Raw genomic sequence first — 13331 nt, forward strand, 5'->3', positions numbered from 1 at the left:
CATTGTTCAGTCATTTCAGTCATGTCTGCCTCTTTGTGACCCCCATTTGGTTGTTGTTGTTGTTGTTGTTGTTTTTTTGTCAAAGATACTGGAGTGGTTTATAAGCTTTTTCCTTCCTTCCTTCCTTCCTTCCTTCCTTCCTTCCTTCCTTCCTTCCTTCCTTCCTTCCTTCCTTCCTTCCTTCCTTCCTTCCTTCCTTCCTTCCTTCCTTCTTCTTCCTTCTTTCCTTCTCTTTCTTCTTTCTTTCTTTCTTTCTTTCTTTCTTTCTTTCTTTCTTTCTTTCTTTCTTTCTTTCTTTCTTTCTTTCTTTCTTTCTTTCTTTCTTTCTTCCTTTCTTCCTTTCTTCCTTTCTTCCTTTCTTCCTTTCTTTCTTTCTTTCTTTCTTTCTTTCTTTCTTTCTTTCTTTCTTTCTTTCTTTTCTTTCTTTCTTTCTTTCTTTCTTTCTTTCTTTCTTTCTTTCTTTCTTTCTTTCTTTCTTTCTTTCTTTCTTTCTTTCTTTCTTTCTTCAGATGAGGAATTGAGGCAAACAGGGTAAAGAGACTTGCCTATGATAATTGAGGCTGGATTTGAACTCAGGAAGACTTCCTGACTTTAGACCTGGCACTCTAGCCCCTGAGTCACCTAGTTGCCCCACAGAACTATTATATAGTATTTATATAATAATATATGTAAAATAGAGACTAAATATCACACACACACATATAAATCTTTGGGGAAAAGAGAACAATAGTCAGGGAGAAGGGGTGGGAGAATCAGGAAAGGCTTCCTGTAGGAGGTGGTGTTTCTGCTACATCTTAAAGGGAGAGAAGGATTCTACGAGGCAGAAGTGAGGAGGGAGTGGATTCCAGGCAGGGGGAAAAGGCACAGAGACAGTAAGATTTCTGCTTTTCCCCTTTACCTATCTGAGTAATTCAGGCAAAAGAAGTCCAGCTTGGGGGTTTAAATGATTTAGATCACTTTGGTTATTCAGAGCCAGCTGGAAGGAAGGAGGTCATCTGTTTGTCCCTAGGCTAGATGGAGGCAGACAGACACTAGGAGAGCAGTGGACAGACTAGCTGAGTGACCTTGGGCAGGTGGCAGAGCCATTCTGCTCTTGTTTTCTTCTCTGTAAAATGTCACTGAAACCTGCATGCACTTGGCTCCCTCACAGTGCTGTTGGGAGGATAAAGTGAGAGAATAGATGTAAAAGCATAAATTATATAAAATGAGATAATAGATATGAACTTGCTTTGAAAGGAACAATGCTGTACTTTGAAAATCTAAGGTACAATATCAGCATACATTTATAACTCAGACAAATCTGTTGTCAACTCATTAAAAGAGAACAGGCCATACTGGCCAAGTATGTGACAATAGTCTATAGCTGGGCTGGGGATCATAGATGGAGAGGTCAGATAAGATCCAGGTGGAAGAACTGTAGCTGCCCAGAGTTTAGAGCAGGGAGGGACCTATTGGTCACCTGGTCCAATATTGTTATTTTATAGAGAAGAAAAGAAGCCTATATGACTTGTCTAAGGACACAAACCACGAAGGGGCAAAGCCTGGATTCAAACTCAGAATCCGATACTCTTTCCACTACAATAAATTCTAGATAGATTATCTTCTGATGTAATGTCAAAGCACATGAGAGTTTCAGGTCACTGAAATAAATGTCTTGCTTTATTTTTCACATCTGCTTTATCTGACTTGAGTTGTCTATTTTTATTATATATCACACACACACACACACACACACACACATATATATATATATAATATGTTTTTATCCATTATTGTTATTTATTTCTCTCTATATATCATATAAATAAAAATTATTTATTTTTATTAGGTAGAGGGTTTCTCAATTATAGGATCATATAAGTTAGAGCTAGAAGGGACCTTAGAGATCATCTAGCCTGACTACCTTCCTTTAAAGATGAGGCAATTGAGGGCCAGTCACAGTGACTTCTCCAAGGTCACACAGCGAAGAGACAAGCCAGGTTTCTAATTTAGATGTTCTGACTCCAAATTTTTTGGTTTTTTTCCAATGCATCAAATTCCATTGCAAACATATCCCTCAAGGTACAATACCATGGGTTTACTGTGACCTACGACCCTTTCCTTTTCCTCCAGCAGGAGCTAGGATTTAGTTTCAGGGGCCCACTCCTCCTATTTGCCCTCCTTTGTGACCCTACTCTCACCAGCAGGATCTGGAACTTGGCTTGCCGATCAAAGGAAAGCAGTCATGGGGGAGGGAGGAGATGGAAGCGCGACATCACACAATTTATACAAGTTCCTCTCCATTGTTAATTTAACCCAGCAAGCAGAATGTTTGCTCAATTGACTAATGACATCGTGGAGGTTACTTATTCTCCTGCTCATCCCTTTCCTTGAGTTTATTATGCCATGAGTATCCTTACACATTTGAGGGCTAAGAAAACGCTTGTAAAATATTCTGTAGACCTTAAAATGCTCTATAAATGCAGACAGCTAGATGGCTCAGTGGATTGAGAACCAGGACTAGTGACTGGAAGGAGGTCCTGGGATCAAATCTGATCTCAGACACTTCCCAACTGTGTGACCCTGGGCAAGTCACTTAACCCCCATTGCTTAGTACTTACCCTCTTCTGCTTTGGAACCAATACACAGTATTGATTCCAAGATGGGAAATCAGGGTTTTTTAAAAATGCTATGTTTTTTATATAGCAGTCAGTCATTATTATTCATGTGAAGCAGTGTTATATACTGAATAGAGAGCTAGCATCAGACTTATGAAAAGCTGGGTTTGAATCTTACCTCTGACACATACTGGCCATGAGACCCTAAGCAAGTAACTTAACCTCTCTGAGTCCTATGCAACTCCCTAAAATACCAAGTCACAAGTGACTTGTCCTGGTAGAGGAATGCAGATGAAATACCTGGTCTGGTAAAAGAATTACTATTAACAATCTTCATTATCCCAATGGGCGAAATGCAGAGTGGCGTGTGAAACAAATGAGTGAATGAAATACATTTATTGTGGATTTACTTTGTGCCATGTGCTGAGGATACAAATAGAAAAACAAAGATGGTCCCTGTCGAGAAGAAGCTCCTATTCTTATAGGGAGAGACAACACATATAGGGATAATTGTAGGGATGGGAGGAGGTTCATAAAGGAGTAGAATGATGCACCCCCTCCCAGGAGCAATGGAAGAGTTGATCAGGAGGAGTAGAAGGAGAGCAAGGATGATGAGGATATTTTTGTCATGGAAAAGACATAGAGAAGATGGCCCCATGGAAATAGTGATTGAATAGGAGAGTCCCCCATTATGAGGGAGGTGGGCTACTTGGGGCAGAAGTTCCAGAAACGAAAGGGTTAACACTTGGAGAAAGTAGTTTCAGGAAGACTTGGGTTCAAATTGTGCCTCTGACTCACTGGGTGACCCTCAGCCAGTGATTTGACCTTTCGGGGAACCAAGCAATTCTCCAAGATTGTACATTGCAGAATAGGTGCCAATCTGCCATTGGTAGAGGTAGTTCCCTCATCAAAATGGGTAAAATCACAGATCTAGTAAGGCAGAAGAAGTCTTGTGTTATAAAGTATGATAGATACTGTAGGATTTTAATAATAATCAAAAGAGAAGAAAAAGAAAAAGTTTTTTTTCAGTCAAGTGAGCAGAGCAAAGAGAGCCAGAGACTCACACCTGCAATACTTTACCAAAAGCACAAGTTCCCAAAGAAGAGCCCTGTAGTGTGGGTCTCAGTTAAATTTATCTCCCAAGCATCTTTATGTAAAATGAGGATGTAATTTAAAAGGATGCTGGGAATGTAGCTCAGGTGTGGCTTTTTTCCACCTGCACATTCTCCCCTGTGATCCTTTGGGAGATCAGTCTCCCCAGTGGGTCATATTAAACATAATTAACTAAGGTACATACAATTTTACACAGGGAAAATACAACAACTTGGGGATAAGGAAACCAAAGGGAATCAAGAACAAAACCAATTAGGGGGCAATCTCCTTTGGTACAATAAAGTACATATAAACAAATGTATTCAACCTCCCAAATTTCAATTCTGTACAACACCCAGAAATAATCAACATCTAAGCTTCTTAAGGGTGGGGACTAATATATGTCTGTCTAGGTGGTGTGAAATTTGAATCTATTACCCTAAAAACTACATTTCCCAGCAAAACTATGATTCTGAGGAGCCTACTCACTTCCTGTCGTTATGTGCTGATGTAGACAGGAGATAAATTGGGTGGAGTTCCGTGTCTAGTTCTTTCCTTTCTGGGTTGGGGCATTGATGGAACAGGCTGTTTGAGCAGGTAAATTAGCCATGGGCACGTGTTTTTTTTTTGTTTGTTTGTTTCTTCTAGTGATTATTAACAAATCTTATATAATATAATATTGAAATTATTGTGTATCAATTTTAATTTTTACATTGATATAGGAGATAGAATGCTGGAACTGGACTCAGGAAGACCTGAATTCAAATTCAACATCAGAACTTACTAGTTATATGACCTTGGGCAAGTCACTTAATTTGTTTGCCTTAGTTTCCTCAACTATAAAATAGGGATAATAATAGCACCTACCTCTTAGGGTTTTTGTGAGGCTGAAATGAGATAATAATTACAAAATGCTTAGCATGGTGCCTGGTACATTGCAGTCACTATATAAATGTTAGTTATTATTATTATTATTGTCTTTGTCTCCTTAGTGCTTGACACATAGTAAACTCTTAATAAAGGATTGTTGCATTGATTTGAATTGAATCTTAAGTCCAATTGGTTTGTCCAGGTTTTCATCAGCCAAGTTTTTCTTCATGATAAAATCGTGATCATTGTTAGTGGGATGACCCTATTTAGCACAGCAGAAAAATCCCATTGGGTCAAGTTTTGGCTCAAGACTGGGTTTACAATCCTGGCCCTTCCAATTATTATGTGACTGTAGGCATTTAACTCTGGATCTCAGTCTCCTCATCTATAAAATGAGACGGGTAGACTAGATGTCCTCTAAGGTCGCATTTAGCTCTAAATCTATGATCCTATGAACAAATCCTTGTTTCATACCTAATATTTGTCACAAGTTAGCTTATTCACATATTTTAGGGACTTTTATATTCATCTAGTCCATCTCTTTCATTTTCTGTATGAGGAAGCCAAGTCTCAAAGAGGGGAGTAGATTTGCTCGGAGAATAAAAGAAAAAACTACTTTAGGAGGTGTTGTGAAGATCTTTGGGCTGCCTTGCCTGATTTTGCTGTTAAATCCTTTGAAGATGGTCTGCTGTATTGTGCTGATTCCAAGTTTGAGTGACAAAGAATTCTCATTGACAGTTATATAGCCTGACATCCTAGGATCAAAGACTCAGCTCTTCAAGGGACCTCAGATCTCAATTCCAACTCTCTTGTTTTACAGATGAGTTAACTGGGCTTTTGAGAGGTTAAATGACTTTCCCAAGATCACAGTGTGAAAATCTAAAAAACTTCTCTGTTTGGGAATCCTCTATGAAACTCATTGTACTCATGAGCCATCTCTGCTCTGGACTGCCTCTTCCTAGTGCCTAACATCTTCTTCCTGACTCTTTCTGGAGACTTTCATATTTCATCTTTGTACATCTGTGATGTCAAGGCAAATGCCTAGCATCTCCCTGATTGCAACAATAGGTATGGGAAACGAAATACTTCTTAACAAGAACTTGTCCCCTCCTTAAAAACCCATGACCCCTATCAACCTCTGCAAATTGCCCTGATGTTGGAGGTGACAAGGGACATCTCATGATTTGACTAGAATAGGGGTACATCAAAGGGTCCATGAACTTGGATGGGAAAAAATTCACCTTTATTTTCATTAACTTCTAACTGAAATTTAGTACTTCCTACAATGATTTTTTAAAACACAACTTCTGTCTTATGATTGATATTAGTATTGGTTCCAAAGTGTAAGAGTGGTAAGGGCTAGGTAACTGGGATTAAGTAACTTGCCCAGGGTCACACAGCAAGGAAGTAGCTGTGGTTAGATTTAAACCCAGGTCCTCCAGTGTCTAGGTTTCGCTCTCTATCCACTGAGACACCTACCTGCCCCACCTTACCTTCAATTATTTAACAACGTTATTCCACGAAGACATCCATAGGCTTTACTAGATTGTCAAAGGTGTCTATGACATAAAAGGTTAAAAATCCTGACTAGAAGAAATGATGAAAGCTCAAGCTCACCTTCTATTTTTTCCTCCCCATCCCCTGCTAGTCATCTGTCCTAAAAATTTCTCCATTTATGTTTAAGGTACTACCACCCTTCTAGTAACCCAGGATTACCACCTATAGTTATCTTTGGCTTTTTCGTCTCTCAGCTCTCATATCCAATGAGTTACAAATCTCTTTGATTCTGTCTCCACAACATCTCTTGCATATGTCTCTCTCTCTACTCACATAGCTTCTGTTCCTTTCAGGCATTTATCCTTTATCCTAGTTCAGCCTTTTATCATCTTTTAGCTGGACTATTAAGAACCTCTAATTGGTCTTGTTTTCAGTTTTTCTTCTTTCTAACCCAACTTCCATGCCAATGTCAGATTAATATTCCTAAAACATGTCTTTAATCACATCATATACCCTTAACTCTGACATCTTCAGTGACTCCTTGCTTCTAGAGAAAACACAAACTTCAGCCTGTTATTGAGTGTCTTCTACCATCTGACACTCACCTACTTTTTCATTTTGATTTCATACTAGTCCCATTTTATACACTCTATTCCATTTAGATTGCCTGTTCCCCATAAACAAAATTCCATTTCCTGTTTCTTAGTCTGTGCAAGATGTTCTCCCATGTTTAGAATTACCCTTTTACTTTTTGTGATACCTACTTTCTTCAAGACATAGCTCAGGTGTTACTTCTTATTGGAAACAGGAAAAATAAAAATCCTAGATATGGAACTTGATTGTAAACTTTCTACAGGCAGTGACTCAGTTTTACTTTTTTTTTTTGGTATGTTGAAAGCAATCAACACTGGACTAGTCGTGTAGTGATCATGTAATACTTTAAATGTCTGTTAAGGTGGTTTGATAACTTTAGGTTTCTCTATACCCTAGGTCTTTAGTCATTTAATCTAACTTTAGGTTTCTCTATACCCTAGGTCTTTAGTCATTTAATCTTTGCAAATCTATTTATCAAAACAACTTGCCTTTTTACTGTTCATATTGACTCAAATTTATAAAATATTTATAAATTTATAAAATTTATATAAAAATATAAAAAATTTATATAAAATATAAAAATATTTAAAAATTTTATAAAATACCAGATTCCACTATTTCTGCTATGCTATTCAGGCATTCTCCCAGATTTTTTGAGGGAAATTTAGGAATTATGCAATAGAGTAAAAGGGCTTGGGTGTCAGGAGATATTATTTAGGATGATTTCATAATACTCCATTCTCTAGGTCCTTCTATGCCCTGTTTGGGTACTCCTTCCTTCCATTTGAATTTGCAAGGATAAAGAGTACTTAGAAACTTGCCATTTGTATATTCATTCAATGTAAAACTTATCAGGCTTTCTAATCTTGGCTCACCATTCATTATTGGTACTGTGACCTACCCCAAGCATGTGAAGACTTCTCTTGGCAGATAAGAACAGTTTGTTCCAATGTCCATGAAGGAGGCTGAAGCAGGTGCTGTGGAGCACCTAGAGCTTGGTCAGACATCAAAGAAACCAGGATCAGCCACTGCATCCCAGGCCATTGCTACTTACCCCGACTTTTGTCTTGCCAATGGACTTCAATAACTCTAGGAGAGAGAATGAGGCTGATGGCTTTGTACAACTCTGGCTTCCTTAGATCTGTTTCGTGAGCAAGTCAAGACACCACCTTTGTGATGTCATTGGTCCTTTTCAGAATGATGAGCGACAAGGATTACATTACTAGGAGGACAAGCATCTACAAAAGCACCTGTAACATGGACCCATCCTCATCCTAACTGGCCTTTCTGCTTCCCTCTCCTCCTTTTTTCATTCCATCTTACATGCAGTGATCAAAATAATCTTGAAATATAACTCTGACCATGTAACTCTTCTTTTCAATACATCTTCAGTATGTATTTATTGCTCTGACTGAAAAATAGATAATCCCGCAGGAACTAGAATTCTTATCTTGGAATTTTAAGGCTCTTCAAAATCCTGTTCCCTCTAGGCTGGCTTCATATTACTTCCCCTCATGCACACTCTATTCTAGTCACATGTATCCACTAGCTGTTTGCAATACAAGAAATTCCATTTCCTATCACCATGCCTTTGCCCAAGCTTTCCTCCATGTCTAGAATGCACTAGCTCCTTTATCCATCCTTGTGGAGGCCTTTCCTGATTCCCCTAGTTACTAACACTCTCTTCCATTTGAAATAATTCTGCATGCACTTTGTACTTGTCTGTGTCCATTTGTAATCTCCCAGTAGAATGCAAGTTTCTTGAGGGTTTCATTTTTGTGTCACCGGTGCCCAGTTCAGTGGCTGGCAGTAATAAATATTTGTAGAATTGAATTGTTTGAACTGATCACGGCTCATCTCCCAGTAGCATGCACCTATAAACAGGCTCATGAGTAACTTGAAGACCTTAGTTTTACTTCATTCCGACTCTTTCTGTCTCTTGTCTTTTTCTCTCTCATCCTTTCTCTCTCTCTTTCTCTCTGTCTCTCTCCCACTCCCTTTTCTCTCTTTATCACCCTCTCTCCTTCTTCCCCTCTCTCCTCCTCTCTCTCAGTCTCTGTCTGTGTCTCTCTGCCTTTTTCTCTCTCTCATCCTTTCTCTGTCTCTCTCCCGCTCCTTTTCTCTCTTTCTCTCCCTCTCTTCTTCCTCCCCTCCCTCTCTCCTCTTGTCTCTGTCTGTCTCTTATATTTCTCTCTGTCTCCCTCCTTCCCTCCCTCTCTCCCCCTCTGTCTCTGTTTTTCTCTCTCTTCTTGTCCCTCTCCCCTTCCTTTCTCTATCACTTCCCCCCACTCCCCATTTCCCCTCCCTCTCTTTCTTCTCTCCTTTCCCCTCTCGGTGTGTCTCTGTCTTTCTCTCCAAATGTTGACTCATTCTCTCTCTGCTCCATAAGCCTGATCCTCTCTTCTCCCCAATACACCCTGATTCACTAGCACAAACTTGCTAGGTCTCTGAGCCTTTAAAGATCTCATTAACATGCCTGGTCTTCCACATACCTAGGTTTCCCTTACAACACCTCTAATCCTAGCTCCTGCTGCTTCCTAAAGAATCCAGGGTATAATTAGCAGCTCTCTGTCCTTTTGCCAACATTCTCAGGCATCCTCTATTAACAGTAACAGTTCATATTCTATAATAGTTTAGGGAAGGGTAAGGGAAGAAGCATTTATTAAGCACCTACTACGTACGCCAAGCTCTGTATTTTTTCCCCAAACTATTATTTTCTGTTTTAGTAACAACTCTAAGAAAGCAAGGCTAGGCTCTTAAGTTTCTTTGATTCCCTAGTGCTGGGGCTTATGATGTATGGGGGTCTTGAGGCAGCTCATATTGGGGAGAGCTGATTGTTGAATTTTCAGTGAGCATTTGTATCTTGGAAATTGCAACCTATATATCAGGGCTTTATTTATTGTTTTGCTAGTTTTTTTAGACTGAAGAACAGGACAGAGAAAATGTTAATAATGTAGATTAAACTAAAAAATATTTGAGTTTGCATTTTGGAAAGCTGGTTGTTAAATATTTACCAGTCTAACCTCCCCAGGGCTTCAACAATACAGGCTTATTAAATGCATGTTGTGTATAGACCACTGAATGAGGTCCTAGAGGAGACACAAAGGTGATAAGATGCCATTTCAAGGAGTTTACACTCTCCCAGGGGGGAAATGACACATACATAGGGGAGGGATTAGATCTTGGATTTTATTAGTATAGGGAACTTTCAGGTAAGAAACATTCCTCTATCAGTGCAGATCTTCTTCATCTCCATCTTCTCCATCTTCTCCAACTTACGGTCTTAGAAAGTTGCCTAGAATAGAAGTTCTTTAAGTATGGTTCTCAGGTTCTTGGGGATCTGCAAGGTTCCTCAAGATTAAAACCATTTTCAAAATAATACTAGGAATTTCTTTGCCTATTAAAATACTCTTCCTTTTTCCAAGTATACATCTGTGTGAGGTCAAATTTTCTTCATACGCTTCAACCAAAATAACATATAACAGAGTGAATACAGAAGCAGATAGAAGAATACAGCTGTTTTCTCTTAAGTCAGATTTTGAAGAGATTTACAAAAATATGTAAAACAATATCACTCTACTCACTGAATTTTTTGTTTTAAAAATATGGTTATACTTCATAAAATGTATGATTTATGTTAATGTCTAATAAGTTTATTATTGTTTTTTAAACAAGTTAATAAATAAAAGAGATATCTGTTTTAATTTTAATTAATTAATTTTAATTTAATAATTTAATATGGTAAATATTGATTGATATGACTTAGGTAAACAAAAACTCTGGGGAGTTCTCAATAATTTTTACATATGTAAAAGGGTCTTGAGATCAAATTGTTTGGGGACAGCTGGTCTAGACCATTCAAAGATAGTTAAGGGACACCCAAGCACACATAGAAGTTGCTATATTACCAACTAGAAAGAAAAAACCAAGCATTTCTTCTATGGAAGAAAAGATGATTTCCTATGAGGAGGATCTGGGAAGGCTTCATGGAGATGGTATCATGGAAGGAATGAGAAGAACGGCAATAAGCAGAAATGAGAGAGATGGCAAAGGGAAGCCTACCAATGACATTGCTGAAGGTAAAATGTCCTTTTGCTCAGACACAGACTTAGCTTGTTTTAGGAAACAAGAAAGAACAGTTAGAAAGGAATTAAAGCCAGACACGGAAAGGAATCCTTGGGAAAGGAGGGGCTCGGTTTAGGGAGGCTGGAGAAGCAGGAAAGCTGCAACTCTATCCCCTGGGACTCTAGCCCAGGAGTGGAGCCGAGAGGTTCAGCGAAACCTTTAGTAACATGAACTTGTTTGCAGTATTTCTCAGTCCCAGCTCATGCATGATTTACCTGGAGTAAGTAAACCTACTTCCCCTTCTGTTGCTGGGGAAACCACTTTGATTTAGTGAATTCTCTCTTTTCCTCCAGCTAACAGCCCTAGGAAGATGGGAGGGAACAGGGTGAAGGACAAGGCGATGGAGGGACAGAGTCTAGGAGTAGAGACCTAATCAGAGAGAGCACAGCCCCTTGGGGAGAGCCAGATTGAAAAGGAAATGTGGACGGCGGTGTAAAAAGCCTCTGGTCCCTGTGACTCACCCAAGGAAAGACTGGGGAGTCGGGGAGTCAGGAAGTGAAGGAGCAAGGCCTAGGTGGGACCCAGATCCCCGATATCATGACCAGTCCATTTCTAAAACCCCAATGAATGTCTTTCAGTGCTTTTGGGGTGACATCTCGACTGTGTCCAGAGATAGCCATCGGGTTTGTATGTCTCAGGGAGGGTGATGGCATCAAGTTACCCAGCTGCTGTTTCCCAGGTGAATCAGCCCTCCAGTAGCCCGTTCCTCAGCAAAAAGAAAAGCCATGGTCTGAAGGTAGCCTTCCCTTCTCAGGGCCAGGCAGCAGCAGGGCTCAAGAGGTCCAAGCAGGAAAATCAGCAGCTCTTGTTGGAGCTCCTCTGGCTCTGTTAATTTAGGAGGGAGCAAGACGGAATGCCAGCAGTGGCTATGAGCTCTGGGAAGGACACTTTTTTGAAATGGCCCTCTTTGAGCCAGGACTGACCTTCTGGACTGAACCTCTGCTCCAGTAAATGCTTCATGCTCTCATTGGAACACTGAATTTTCAGCATTTTGAAGGAGTCCTAGTTCCATCTTAACTTTGCTATTTGGTTCAGGCTGGGGATGAAGGGGAGGAGGAATATTTAGTCTTAGCCCTACCTCCCTGGATGGGTAGGCTCTACCCCCACCCCCCATCCTGGTGTTTGCCTGCCTAATCACAGGCTTTTCTCAGGCCCAGCCCTACAGAGGAGCCAAAGAATTTAAGGGCTCCTCTGGAGCTCTCTGCTTCTGCTTTTGGTGTGGGGGTGGGATTTTGGGTAATGCCGGGATCATTCTTTGAGCTCTGAGCAAACAAAGGGTCAAGCCAGTATCCTCAAAGAGGGGGATCTGGATTTCTTAGCCTCAGCCCTCTAAGACTTCTTCCCACTGGGCCTGAATAAAGAGATATTCAAGGGACAGAGGGAACAGCAAAGGTAAAGTTACTTGTCCAAGATAATATAAATAAAGCTCTGTAAATCTTAAAGTCATATATAAATGTCAGCTATTATTATTATTACTATGGTCTCATTCACAGAGATTGATGGTAACTCCATGGGACTATTGTCATGGCTCTCCTCTTCCCCCTCCCCATCTCTATAAAAGAGATGAAACCTGGTTAAAACGGGACACTTTGAAAGGGAAAGATATGCCATAAAAAGGCAACATGGCCCAAGTGGTAGGAATGTGGAAGAAAAGGGAGAAAGCAGAGTTGCTAGGCAGCCAGGCTTGACTTTAAGTGATTCTGAGAGCCCTGTGTCTCTGTTGCCTTCTTTACAGTTTCATGGTCCCTCTGGCAACTGAAGCTCTGTGTTCTTCAGGATGGCAGTTCAAGGAGCCTTTTCCCCTTGACTCCTTAGGGGTTTTAACATAGAGATGAAGGTATTGGGTTCAGTCATTTGAGCTCTCTCTCTCTCTCTCTCTCTCTCTCTCTCTCTCTCTCTCTCTCTCTCTCTCTCTCTCTCTCTCTCTCTCTCTCTCTCTCTCTCTCCCCTCCTCCTCCTCCTCCTCCTCCTCTTCCTCCTCCTCCTCCTCTTTCTTCTTCTTCCTTCTTTCTTCTTCTTCTTCTTCTTCTTCTTCTTCTTCTTCTTCTTCTTCTTCTTCTTCTTTCTTCTTCTTCCTTCTTTCTTCTTCTTCCTTCTTCCTTCTTTCTTCTTCTTTCTTCTTCTTCTTTCTTCTTCTTCCTTCTTTCTTTCTTCTTCTTCTTCCTTCTTCTTTCTTCTTCTTCTTTCTTCTTCTTCTTACTTCTTCTTTCTTCTTCTTCTTACTTCTTCTTCCTTCTTTTTCTTCCTCCTTCTTCTTCTTCTTCCTTCTTCTTCCTTCTTTTTCTTCCTTCTTCTTCCTTCTTCTTCCTTCTTCTTCTTCTTCTTCTTCTTCTTCTTCTTCTTCTTCTTCTTCTTCTTCTTCTTCTTCTTCTTCTTCTTCTTCTTCTTCTTCTTCTTCTCTCTCCTCCTCCTCCTCCTCCTCCTCCTCCTCCTCCTTCTCCTCCTTCTCCTCCTTCTCCTCCTTCTCCTCCTTCTCCTCCTTCTCCTCCTCCTCCTCCTTCTTCTTCTTCTTCTTCTTCTTCTTCTTCTTCTTCTTCTTCTTCTTCTTCTTCTTCT

This window comes from Monodelphis domestica, chromosome 1, assembly GCF_027887165.1.
Source record: "Monodelphis domestica isolate mMonDom1 chromosome 1, mMonDom1.pri, whole genome shotgun sequence".
NCBI classification, from domain to species: Eukaryota; Metazoa; Chordata; class Mammalia; order Didelphimorphia; family Didelphidae; genus Monodelphis; species Monodelphis domestica.